We start from the raw sequence: 13,631 nt of genomic DNA on the forward strand, positions 1-13,631 counted from the left end.
AGACACTTACGTCGGAGTGTACCACAATTCACCAATTTTTAACTGTTTGGATAATGATAATGGGGTTAACCTTGCACAAGAGAAATTTCTAATTGGTATATACTTATTACATTGTATTTATTTCATTGAATAATAATTACCACCGGTATTCCAATATAGACATCTGTTTGCATTTTTGTTGTAATGCATAATTTTTCAATCAAAATTCTTTTCTTAAGGAGATGCAGCATATCCACTTTCATCATTCATAATGACACCCTTTAGAGATGTGGGTAATCTCTCAATTGCACAGAAGCTTTTCAATCGCAAGGTATCATCAATTAGTCAAACAGTTGAGAGAACAATAGGTCACTTGAAAGGGCGTTTCCGTCGGTTGCGTGAACTTTACTGCATGAATATTGAAGACTGTTGCTACCCCATTACCTCAGCATGTATTTTGCATAATTTGTGTGTTCTGAAGAAAGACGACATGGATGACTATCTCGAACTAAATCCAAATCAAGCAAGCAGGGTGAACTATTATCCCAATATATACAGAAACGATCGACGCGGTGTTAATTAAAGAAAAGCTCTTGTGCAGAGTCTTCAAAATTATTAAATGTGACATTTTCATCCCTGCATTATACATGTAGTAATAAAACTGTTATTTGTAATAATAGAGAAGGTAAACAAACACTGCACTTTTTCTCATGATCTTTAATAAATTGTATTATGTATCAATACAATAATACAAAACATACAACCAGTAGCAACAATATCTTTGTTACTAAAATAGACAAAAATTAAAATATAATATCAAAACAATTCTCTCATAAAAAACTTTGTCAATAAACATGATAAAATGGATCTTTAATTAAAGGTACAAAACCATTTTTATGAGGATAGTCAGTATAGAAAACTTGATTCAGTTTTCCATGATAAATTAAATGCAGTCCCTGCGTCACTTGGCAAATGCAAGATTAATACTGACCAGATGGATTTGGAATGCTGTATAATGATCTTGGATAACACAGCAATGATGAGCTCACAGAATCAATTATGTCATGACCAAAAGATATTTTGCCTGCATACTTATTTAATATAATGGCCCATTACTTTTGCTCTTCTCAATTACATTCAATTGAGGCTGCTATAAATTTAAGATTTTTTTTTTCACAGACAGCAGATTGGTAACAAACTCTAGAGTAAAAGGTGTTGACCTTCTTGCGCAGATAATTTCCAATGTCTTTGCATTTAAAATAATTTTGGCGAAGTATTAAAAAATCTATCTCAACTCCAGATAAATCAATACATTTGAGCGCATGAAAGTCTTCAACATATACAGCAAGCGTATCTAATGATTTCATACGACAGATTTTCTGATCATAATGCCCAACTACTGTCAATTTTTTCAAGCAACTCATATTCCTCAGAAAACACAAGCTGTTTCTGAGAGCACTACAAGAAATCGAAAATTTCTCAATCATTTTATAAATGATAGACCTGGAGTATTTACTCACTCCTGCAAAACAAAACTGACTTTTTCTGTCCAAAATTGATGATATTTTCACTTAAACTTCCCCTGGAAGGTCAATCAAATTTCTGGAACAAAAAATAAAATAATCATATTACTGAAATGAATAGACTTTCATTCATTTATTTCTTTTTCTCCTGCAGAACATTTAACAGTTTCTCCATCATTTGCATTTTTTCGTCATGCATTTCTTTTAGTTCTTTCATCCTGTTTTTTTTTTTTTGTAAATCAACTTGCCTTTCCTCGTAACTTTCAAGCCAATCTGTAACTCCAGCTGTCTTCCTTTTCCTGTTTTTGGTTTGTTTTTCTTTGGATCTATGGGGCTGTTCATCAGAACTAAAAGATTCTGGCAATTGAGAACTTTCACTGGAACTGCCGGAGAGGATTCCAATTGTAAATTTTGGTCTTGATCCTGCCTTCATCCCGTATAGTTCACTGAATTCATCAAAAAAGGCGCAGGATTTTCTATCGTTTCCACTTTTGCTGTTGTGATCAATTGTAGCCCTGTATTCCCTTTTCAGTGACTTGTATTTATTTTCACAATGTTTGGCTGAAACAACAACACATCCACCATTTTTCAACTCTTTTGCAATTTTATCCCAAAGTGTCTTGTGAGACCAGAAAAGTCCTTCTCCAATTTCATTCTTTCATGAAATAAAAGTTGTGTGTCTTTTTTACTACACATATTGGGCAAATCTTTCTCAGTTGCAAAATAGAGTACAATTGTACTTTCATAAAAGAAAACATTTTACTTCATACACACTTTCATATAACCAGAAGTCTCTGTCGAGACTGTAGCTCTACTGGTATGTACTTATAAAAAACCATTGCACTATTTTATGTATCTTTGTGTAGTCTACTTGTGTGCCAACTTATTTTGAAATCAAACTAGAACTGTAGAAGGAGTAGCGTTTTTAAGGAATTTCACAGAAAATTCTATTTTTAGTAACCATGGTAACACCGTTCATCGAAATCAGAAACCGATGCACTATTCTTTGTATCTTAGGGTAGTCTACTTGTGTGCCAAGTTATACTGAAATCAGACCAAAACTGTAGAAGGAGAAGCATTTTGAAAGAATTTCACAGAAAATTCTATTTTTAGTAACCATGGCAACATCGTTCATCGAAATTAAATACCGATGCACTATTCTATGTATCTTAGTGTAGTCTACTTGTGTGCCAAGTTATATTGAAATCAGACCAAAACTGTAGAAGGAGTAGCGTTTTAAAGGAATTTCACAGAAAATTCTATTTCTAGTAACCATGGCAACACCATTCATCGAAATCAAAAACCGATGCACTATTATATGTATCTTAGTGTAGTCTACTAGTGTGCCAAGTTATATTGAAATCAGACCAAAACTGTGGAAGGAGTAGCGTTTTAAAGGAATTTCACAGAAAATTCTAATTTTAGTAACCATGGCAACACTATTCATTGAAATCAGAAACCAATGCACTATTCTATGTGTCTTAGTGTAGTCTACTTGTGTGCCAAGTTATATTGAAATCAGACCAAAACTGTGGAAGGAGTAGCGTTTTAAAGAAATTTCACAGAAAATTCTATTTTTAGTAACCATGGCAACACCGTTCATCAAAATTAAAAATCCATGCACTATTCTATGTATCTTAGTGTAGTCTACTTGTGTGCCAAGTAATATTGAAATCAGACTAAAATTGTAGGAGGAGTAGCGTTTTGAAAAATTGTTTACAGACGGACAGACAGACAGACGGACGGACGCCGGACGCATTACTATTGCATAAGCTCTTCTGGTCTCTGACCAGTAGAGCTAAAAATGATATTTTAACATAGAGCATACATGAAAGTGGTAAAAGACTGCAATAACCATAAATTAACTTTCCATAATGATATTGACCTCTGACTTACACCAAATACTTTGACCTTTACAATTGAACATAAATGAAGATCAAATCTAATTGCTATTTAATTAACAAGCAAAATATCTGGCTGAATTAAGACACACATGTACAAGATTCTTATAAATGATGCAAAACATAAATTTAAAAAAGCTATTTCTTCAGTATGTCTATATTTAATGTAAATTGTTTTTAGAAAACACATTTACAGAATATTTCAATTTGTATAATTTCAAAAAATCTTTATACATAGTATCTTACATGTGCTTGGGTCAGAATTCGATTCGGGACTTGGCATTGGTGTTTTTGAACAGCCTGCTGAAAAACAGAATACAGTGTACTCATTCTCACATTCTGAAGGATTGCTCAGGGAATTTTTATCCAAGGTTTTACAAAAAATCATTCATCATTCATTACACATGTAAAATTTATTAACTACTGTCAGACTTTTTCGTAAGATAAATGATTTTGCCATGATGAAATGTTTTTTTTTTGTTCATTTAAAAAAAACGTGATTAAATAAATATTATATTAATTGCACTTACTATAAAATTCTTGACTAGATGATAAGCTCGAACAAACATCAACCAACGTCTCATTCTGTGTCTCTTCTGTAGCCGGGCATGCTAATGTAAAAATAAAAATTTCAATCTGATAAAAACTTGCATGAATTGATTATAAATTGACATATGAATTTTCTTTTCTGCGCATGTACATGTAACAATTAAGGGGTAACTTTTGCCTTAACAATCAAAGTATTTACTAATTTTACAATTAAAGTTTTACAGGCCTTTCACCAATAACTATGCATATTAAGATTAACGCCCTCATTTTGATATTAGAAGGTTACATAATTGAATTGGTTCAAAATTTTGTCATACAATTAATTTTGACATGAGTGAGGATGTTAAAATGTTCCAGCTCTTTTACAAAATCTTGGTACCAGATAGTTTTGTATACATGTATTCAGCAGAAAGCAATTTCAGTTGGAGAACACAACTCAAATTTTGAGGGGGTCATAACAATTTTTGTTTTGTCAAATTAAATGACACAGTATAGTTATGTAAATACATGTTTATAAATATACTAGTACCTGGTATAGGAGCTCCTGTTTCTTTTATGTTCTTGATTTCAGCCATTAATTTCATGTCTGAAAAGTTAACAATCAACTTAATTCACTGTAATTTAGTTACCCCATCCTCCCTTATCATTCCATCCCCTAAGTTAGGCAAAGGAGAAAACGACATTGATAATGAAATTTAATATGCATTTGCATTCATACATGTATAATACACATAATGTTATGTTGACAGAAAAACGTGCATATGTTTGCTAATACAGTGTATTTAGCATTATATCATAAGTTACTATTCATTTTCCACTTACCGCCTTCCTGTAGCTTAGCAATGATGGGAGCCGGTAATACTACTGTTATCTCCTCGTCCGGGTACACTAGAGTAGCTTCTCGCCAATAACTATCAATGATGCAAAACATACTTTTAACAATTGTTGATATCATGTAGTCATTCACATTAGCGTCACTAGCTAAGCGACTCGATCAGTTCGTCAGCCACGAGTGAATCTATGTTTCTTATATGCCCCCAGTTCGAAAGTACTTGCTAATATCCTTATTTACTTATTAAAATGTTAATTTAATTCTAAAATCTTAACAAAACATCTGCCTCACCTCACTTTCCCTCCATTGTCCGCCATCTTTGTTCTTGTTAACTCTTGCCAAACTGGGGAGTATGTTCGTGACCTAATTACACAACACGCTCGTCGTGTTCGAGGTGTTTGATTTAGCAATCCGACTCGAGAGTTGCAACTGTGTTTAAATCAAATAAGCCCACAGAGAATAGCTTTCGGGATGAAACCGAAATCCAATACTGCAAAATAATTTTACATTATTTGAACGCATTTCATGATTTATATATAATTTTTTTTTCTCATTATTTAATTCAGAGAGATCCAAAAACACAATTTATTAAGGAAGTTTATTTAATTTGATCCATTTTAATATCAAAATATGTTCAATCATCCTAGGGACATAAATTCTCGTGGAGTTGTAGAATGACCCAGATTCTGTTTGGGTTACAGCATCGCGAATCTGAATTTGAAGAAAAACATGCATAGTCATGACTTACGTAATAGACTATCATATTTTGCACATCAATTAAAGAAAAATATTAATGAATGGGTATTTTGAATTTAAAACAAAGGAATTACTGATCTCATCACTGTTAACACTCTCAGCAGGATCGGGATGTTCTAAAAAAATTTCTCCTGCAGCTTCTGCATATACATGATAATGATTATACTACAAATTTATCTATTTCGGACAAAAAATGCAAATATAATAAACATGCAAATGACACAAGAAATGTCACTCTGTCAATTGATCCTTTGCTATTCACTACTGTTCAAAATTGTTTACAACTTTTCATATAAACTTACATTAATGCACTATATAACTGAATTTGGTGCTTATGTAGTTTTATTGATTATTTTCACTGAATATTGCTCTGAACAATATCAGCTGTAAAGATTATAATTGTGCACATTAAGGGGGCCGACTATAGTTCGAGTTCTCGCTCTTTGCGCATCATCGCGCGCATGTAGCCTGTTTAAGCGCGCTTGGTGTTTTTTGTTTGTTGTAGATTTCTAAGAGATTGCCAGTATGCGTGATTAGCTAATTAAAAAAAAAATTAGGCATACAATACAAACAATTGGTTTAAAGTAAACAATGTCCAATGCTTATAAATTGTTAGATTTTTTTCCTTACAATTTTTGATTTTTACGACATTTCTGACACTATTTACGTATTGCGTCAGACGACAACATACCATCTGTCATATGAATTGTAAGATCTGACCATGAGATATAGAGAACGATTTGCTAAAGATATAAAGGTGAGAAATCGTCAGTGTAAGCAAGAAAATATTTTTAAAGCACGAGAGTGCAAGAAAAAAGCTGCGCAGTCATGTATTGCAGAGTTGTCAACATATTCTTTGCCACACGAATGTACAGAGGTTTTTACATCGTCTGCTTTACCACCAGTTGCTGAAAACACAAAATTTCATCTTTAGATCACTCGTACTCCACGAACCCATATTCATCTGTATTTGATTTTATTAATGACACATTTTTTTTCCGGTAAACTCGGATCTGTTAAACATACGCGTTTTGTGGTTGATTTACATTGTCTTTTGAAAATATAAAGTGCAAATACTGTGACTTAGAACTGAAATTCAAGGATGCCATTGGTGTTCTCCCCGCTGGGATAACTGGCCATTTAGTTTTGAGGTGTTACAGTTGTTATCGGTATGTGCGGGCCGCTATGGGAAAAGTGCATCGTGTGCCAAAATAATAGGGGACCACCAGTTTTCGATGTCAATTCCAAACCGGCAACAGGTTGGTCAGGTTATGCAATTTATAGCCTCAATTTTTTATAGATCGTTGACAGTAATTGCACAGTGAAATACACATATTCTATAGTGATGTTCTTTCTCACAAATTACTTTCAAATGAGGTTAATGTTGAATATTCTATCACTGCAGAGTGCAACTTCGTGCACATCCTAATAAAAAATGCCAATGCATGAAAAAGTCTGATTTACTGTTAAAGGTAACTAAATGAAGTTACTTTGGGTAGTAAATATAGCTACGTAGGTAATTTTATCTAAATAGCTAAATCTAGTTGCTGTACATGTACCAGACCTGTGCATATATGCTTGTAATAAACCTACCATTTGTTAGTTCCAGTTTATTCAAGAAAAGGAGTGACGAAGTCAGTGATACAGAGAGTTGCCCGTACTTCCTCAGACAAAGCTTTGTCTGAGGAAGTAGAAATGACAGCTAATGGTAATATCATTTTACAATTTTAATTATATTACATACGTATGTCGGAAGCAAATTGAAAGTAGGGGGGGGATTAAACCACAAAAAAATACCCCCCCCCCAATTTCCAATGCCCCCAAATGTAAGCCCCCTACCCCAGTTAGATGCCTATTTATTAATCATGAAAATTTCAATGTTTACAAAATCGTCTAAAATTTACAAAAGTTTTCATTCATATACAAATTGAAACAGGCAATGTATACATACATAGCACTTATTGTTCTACTAGTTCAACGAAGCTGTGGTTTTGTTCATCATCCAAGTCTCTTTTTTCAGGACACAGCTCACTATCTAACACTTCGGTATCGATCCCTATGTTTAGCACTTTTCTTTTGCAATAAAAGTAGGAAAATCCACACCTTTCATGCCGCAAAAGGTAAAGATGGTGTTGTTAAGGGCACGGAAATCTTTGTTGAAGCCAATGGCGGACTTGCGACTTTTTAGCACTTTTCTAAATGTATGCAAGGCGCATTCGCATATCTCTTGGTTATTCCCTTACTACTGAATTTTACGTTTAGTTATGTTTTGGGACGAAACAAATTCAGATGCTTTGTTTTCCTGTCGCAGGTTTTCCTCAAAAATGGTAAGCGTTGTGTTGAATCAGCGGATCTCGATCGCTTGTTTGGCTTACAATGTATGTCTTTGAGCGAAGACCTTTCATTTCATCACCAGTGTATTCTAATATGAATAAACCCCGGGGTTCTCTTGTGGTTTATGTGTTTCTGACAGCATATTCGGGGAAACCAGTGCACAAGATCGTCTGCCTCTATTTCCGTGTCCGTACAAGAATCCATTAACCAATGGCGGAATTCACCTAGGAGTTCTGGTTTCACGATGGACTCCAGGTTACGCCCAGATATGGCCATATAAGCACTATCTGTATAAATTTCGCAGTAAGAAAAGTCATTTCTCTCCAAAAACTTGTCAACAATGTCATAATAAAATTGCAACATCCGTAACTTGGCATATTGTAAAAAAAAATAACCAAGTTGGACAGGGAGGTTGTAAGAAATTCTACTTTTCGCTTTTTCTATTTCGAAAACATGTGTCCTAGATCGGTGAGATTAATGATTTTAAAATCATTCACTTCTATGGTGGCTTCTTCGATTCCTTTCACATATTTAATTTCCCGATGTTTAAACTGATCCATAACAAGTGATCCATAGCTAGAATTTCCTTTCAACTTTGATGTATCTGCTAATATTGCCATAGATGGATCCCTATCTCCAAGGCGACGGTCGTTGGTCACTTCGCGCACAAACTCTCGAAAGCATCTACTGGGTGTATATTCAATCACCTGATAAATGCGGGTTACATCCAGAGTGGTGTAGCTAGAAAATTTTTCTAGCCCGTAAGCCACCTAGGAGAAATCGAGGAGGATTTTCACTTAAATTGTTTTCACGTGCATGATTCTGCATGTGAGAACCAATGACGTCCAAGGGAATGTCTGTAGTGCAAAATATGGGTGCCATCTTTTCTGTATGTGATCCGGCCACTGGTCAGGAATTTTAATGTCCACTTCAACCATTCCAAAGAGGGTTTCATCCAGAAAGCCTTGAAATATCTGATTTTCGGTAACACTTCCCTTGTATTTTTGTAAAACTGTGGTGTTTTGCAAGTAATTATTTTCTGTAAACAGGCACTTTGTTGCTTGAGCAAATTATACTCGGACTCCCATATTTCGTTGACGGAAAACCCCTCCTGTCTTAAGAACTCGGATGTTTCTTGTTTCTTTTTTCATGCCACTTTTTGCCTTTGACATTTTTTTTAAAATGAAAGAAACACGCACGCTAACTCTCGATTCCCGCCTACATTTTGGAACAATTTAATTCAATATAAATAGCAATTTGGCCGTAAAATCTTTGTTTAATACAAAGAACAGTTCAATGGTAATTGATAAATTGTCTTAGTACCAGCGCTTAACAGTACATTATCCATAATTCCAGCCTCGAAAAAAGGGGGTAGACGATCTTTTCTTTTGAAATCGGAGTTTCAAGCATCACTGTATTTTGAAATAGACTTGGATATGATTAAATGTTCCTTATATCTTTTCTTATGTTTTAGGCAAATAAATAAAACATAAATATTTCAATAAAATATATTGCTTCAGTTGTATATCGCTTTGAAATTGGTGGAAAATAAGCATTTTTATCGTTTTTTCGTCAATAAACATATGTTCCCCCCTGTGTCACACAAAAAGCTTTGGTATGAATTTGTGAAATAACATTCCATATTACCTGTAAAAAGGAATTTTTGTGACACGGGGGGGAAAGATGTTTTAAAAATATTTTCCGTTTTCCGTTGATTTCTATAATGAAAAACACAAATTTTACCAAAATTTTAGAGTTATTTCTCTTTGTTTTCCCAAATAATTAATGTTTAATGAAAATCCATATAATTAGCTATAAAAAATATTAAAAACTCGTCAAACATGTTAACTTTTGAAAATTGACTTTGAGGTAGGCGGGAGAACAATACTATCGTTCGCAGTTCTTTATATCTATAAAAATAACACTCGTGGAACTGGGATATGGTATTCGTGTCTGCACAGTATCCATACACTGGATAGCTTCCCACGCATATCTCTTTGCCGGTATTCAAACGATGCTGAATGAAATGTCCCGAGGAAGAACTTATGTGATCCAACCAGTAGAATGTACATGTTTCTATCTCGGACTTCTCGAAAACCGTTAATGGTGCGGTAGGCATATACCGAATCACGCACAAAAATTAGAAGAAACTGTGCCTTATGAGTTACAATCTGCAAAATTTAAACCCCTTTTCAAAAAAGGTGATAGATAAAACTTGATAATTATAAATTTCATGGTCATGAAAAGATTATGCACTAATTTTGCCTCCGTTATCCAAAATTTTTGGGTTTATCTTGTTTTGCCCTGTATGTCCATCTGTCTGTTTGTCTATTTGTCTGCAAAAACCTTAACCTTGCTCATTACTTCTTATAAGAGCTGTTCAATAAATAATGTCCTGAACTGTATGACATACAATACAGATATCATATGACATTAAACTAGACTTTCACTCCTAATGGAATCTTTCACAGAATTTATAACAGTTTATGTGATCTGACAGTAGTATAAGGGGCCTAGATGGGCGGGTCGAGATCTGGAAAACCCATTTTATGAGATCTCGGGTTTGAGAATACCGATCTGAGATGTGAGATCTCAGACTTGAGACCTGGAAAAACCCATTAGAGACCTCAGGCCGATTAGGCCTCAAATCTGGAGAAAAAACCCAAAACTATGAATACACAGACTTGGTAACGATTCAAGTACGTCGAGCTGCCTATTGTGACGTCATCATACTCATTCACAGCCTTGCTGACTGCTTGATTTTGACACTTTAAAAAACAGCTAACCGCCAACCGATTGAAAGAAAACAAAAGGTTAAGAGTTTTAAGCTGTTTTATTCAAGTAAGATACAAAGTCAATTCTTCTTCTGTAGTTTCAGCCTCTTTGGCTCTCCGGTGTGTTTTCTTTTCTTAGCCTGGTTCACTACTTAACTACTTGCTATCGATTTGATTTTCAATGTTCAAAATATCAAAATATGATACTCACAGTTCGTTGTATTTAGTTGCGGCATACAAACCACAATACTAATCACACAATTTAAACAGCATACAGCGCTCCAGAATAGGAATCAAAGTACTGAAAGTACTGGGAAGCGCTAAGCATTGTTCAACTAAACTCGCCTCTTGATCGCCTTGACTGCTACGTTAAATAAAACCGAGTGTAAGTTATGTTACTTTAATAAAGTCTAAAAAATAAAAAAAAAATTAACAAAGTGTTGCATTTTGGATCCAGGTTTCTGCGATAAAATTGAATTTATATCAATATTACAGTCCGATTTTTTTCTTCTGACTTACCTCATTTCAGATTAGGTATAAAACTCTACATTAGCTGGAAAGTTTTCTTTGTTGTTGTTTTCTTTGTGGGGGGGGGGGTTGAAAAATTTTGAATTCAAAAAATGTTGCTGATATCCTTCTCTTGAATGTAAAGTAGAGAACACAAAACCTTTGAATGAAATTTTGAACAATGTATAATTCTACTCTCAAGAATATGAAGAATATTTTTCGTACTAAAATTCAAAATTGGCTGTCGGCGACTTTATTTGTTATCATCGGCCGCAGGGGTGATCTGTCTATTGTATTTGAAAGTGTACAGGGAGAAATGAGTTATTATTTTTTATTTGTTCCATCTTTATTGATAAAATATATTAGGATTATGAATTAACGATTTTTAAAATGGCATAATATTTTGTGTGAACTGTTTTTAGCATATTTTAATATTTAATCCTCTTCATAAATATTTATAAAGTTAAAATTTACATAAATAAGGTTTTACAACATAAAAAGTCCTAGCATAGGACCTTGTAATATATACACACAATCATTACAAGACTTAGTTTCTGGGTATATAAATAATGTATTGAACTTTTAAATTTTGTTTTGAATATATATGTTACACTTGAATAATATGATAATAATATTTTTTCAATATTTCACATTTATTGTGATACCAATCCAGCCTCGCGCAGCATGTTGCTATCATCATGTAACAAAAATCCCCGAAGACTTTATAATTGTGGACAAGCCCCCCTCGATATATTCAACCCCAGGGCTTGTTGGACATTTTTTTTAACAAATTATATTTATTACACTTATCCATCATGTGTACAATATGAAGGGGGATTCCTGTCCACAAGTACCCGTAATCCTTCATCTCTGACTCTCTCTCAGACATGAATTATAATTTATTTTTACCGAAATCTAAAAAAAAAAAGATTGGCCATTCTGTTTCTCGTGTTATATTTGAAGCAGAATTGACAATATTTCTTTTTAAAATAAAAATGTTAAATCACATACTCTTCTATTTAGAAAAAAGATATCACACTGAAATTCGATCGTATTTTTCTTGAACTCATTTTGGCGAAAATACTTTTTTTTTTAAAATGCTTGTTTTTAACACCCAATCGTTCAGTGAAATGGATTTTTTTGCATCAAAATATTTTGTTACAGATAAAAACTACAAAACAAGTATAGACTCTATATAAATGTGTTCAAGTTTGTACTGCTAAAAGATAATTTGATGCTGTGAAATCATTATAATTGATTGCCCTCTGTGTAATGCGGTTTGTTCCCATCTCGCCTTAGCTGTAAAATTTAGCATTCACATTTCGCCTTAGTAAGCTCTCAGGTGAAATAATGTGATGAAGATTGAATATATATTTAGCATCAAGTATTTTTGGGTATTACATTATTTATCATTTCATTCCCTGTATTCATAAATTCCCATTAACTGTTAAATTCAATCTAAAAAAATTTTATCATTTAAATTTTCATATAAACCCAGTAATATTTACAAATGCTAAAATTCCCATTTCGCCTTAGTACTTTTTAACTTTTTCTTACCTGGATTTCACAGTAAAGGCGAAATGGGAACACACCTGTAATGCAAGTGTGATAATAAAAATCCTCGTTTGTATGAAATTTACATTGTTTGAAATAAAGGCTTATGCAGAAGAGGGCGTGAAAAATTATGTAACAAAACTGCAAAATGTAGATACAAACTAGATACAGAAGCTAGTTTAATAAATATTTTTTTATGGAATTATGCTTCTAAAAGATTTAATTCCAATTTGATTTTTTAATACTCATTGATATTTTAAGCTTAATGAGACTTAAATACATGTGCGCATAAATCTTTTTTCGGTACTTGTATTAATATATAAACTTGTATGGTCATTAGTTTTTCGAATTACCACTACAGAGATTACATGTACATTTGTGACATAATGAGTGTTTGCCAGTATACTTATTAATACGCTCCATATTGTTCAGAGATAAGAACCGCCCTTGTCCCCTACCGCAGGATTTCCGTACGTATTAATATCGACTGTACCAATTAACACCTATTATGATAACTCCTACACTTAAGTAGCGGACAGATTGTTAGACGGCTCAGTAGAGTTACATAACTTGCTCAGCGGCGCTATATTATGTATCACTCCGCGTAATATAGTTCTTCATTTTGAGAACATAATATACAACATTAAAATATATAATTTATATATAATCACCTTTTAAAGGAACCATATTACACCACGGAGTTAAATTAGGTCAACAATAGTAGCCCTTGCAAAGGCATTATAGAAAACATTTGTTTATATAATTATCATTATTTATAGAGGACGGGTCAGGGATGCGTTCAAGATCTTAGTGCTAGATGGATATTAGGTACAGATACGAAATTAGAACACGAATAGCAGCCACGTAAATAATATTATAAATATTAATGCTTAGTTTGAAATCCTGCAATCCTACTTCGATA

The 13,631-nt window shown here is 33.4% G+C and overlaps 1 pseudogene; it reads right to left on the reverse strand.

Annotated features, from left to right (window-relative positions):
- Positions 1 to 1,635: 1,635 nt before the first annotated feature.
- Positions 1,636 to 5,101, reverse strand: LOC134265359 (uncharacterized; annotated as a pseudogene).
- Positions 5,102 to 13,631: the final 8,530 nt, after the last annotated feature.

Source organism: Saccostrea cucullata, unplaced genomic scaffold (genome assembly GCF_032062105.1).
Source record: "Saccostrea cucullata isolate Sc308-1 unplaced genomic scaffold, CSIRO_AGI_Scuc_v1 ctg1703, whole genome shotgun sequence".
NCBI classification, from domain to species: Eukaryota; Metazoa; Mollusca; class Bivalvia; order Ostreida; family Ostreidae; genus Saccostrea; species Saccostrea cuccullata.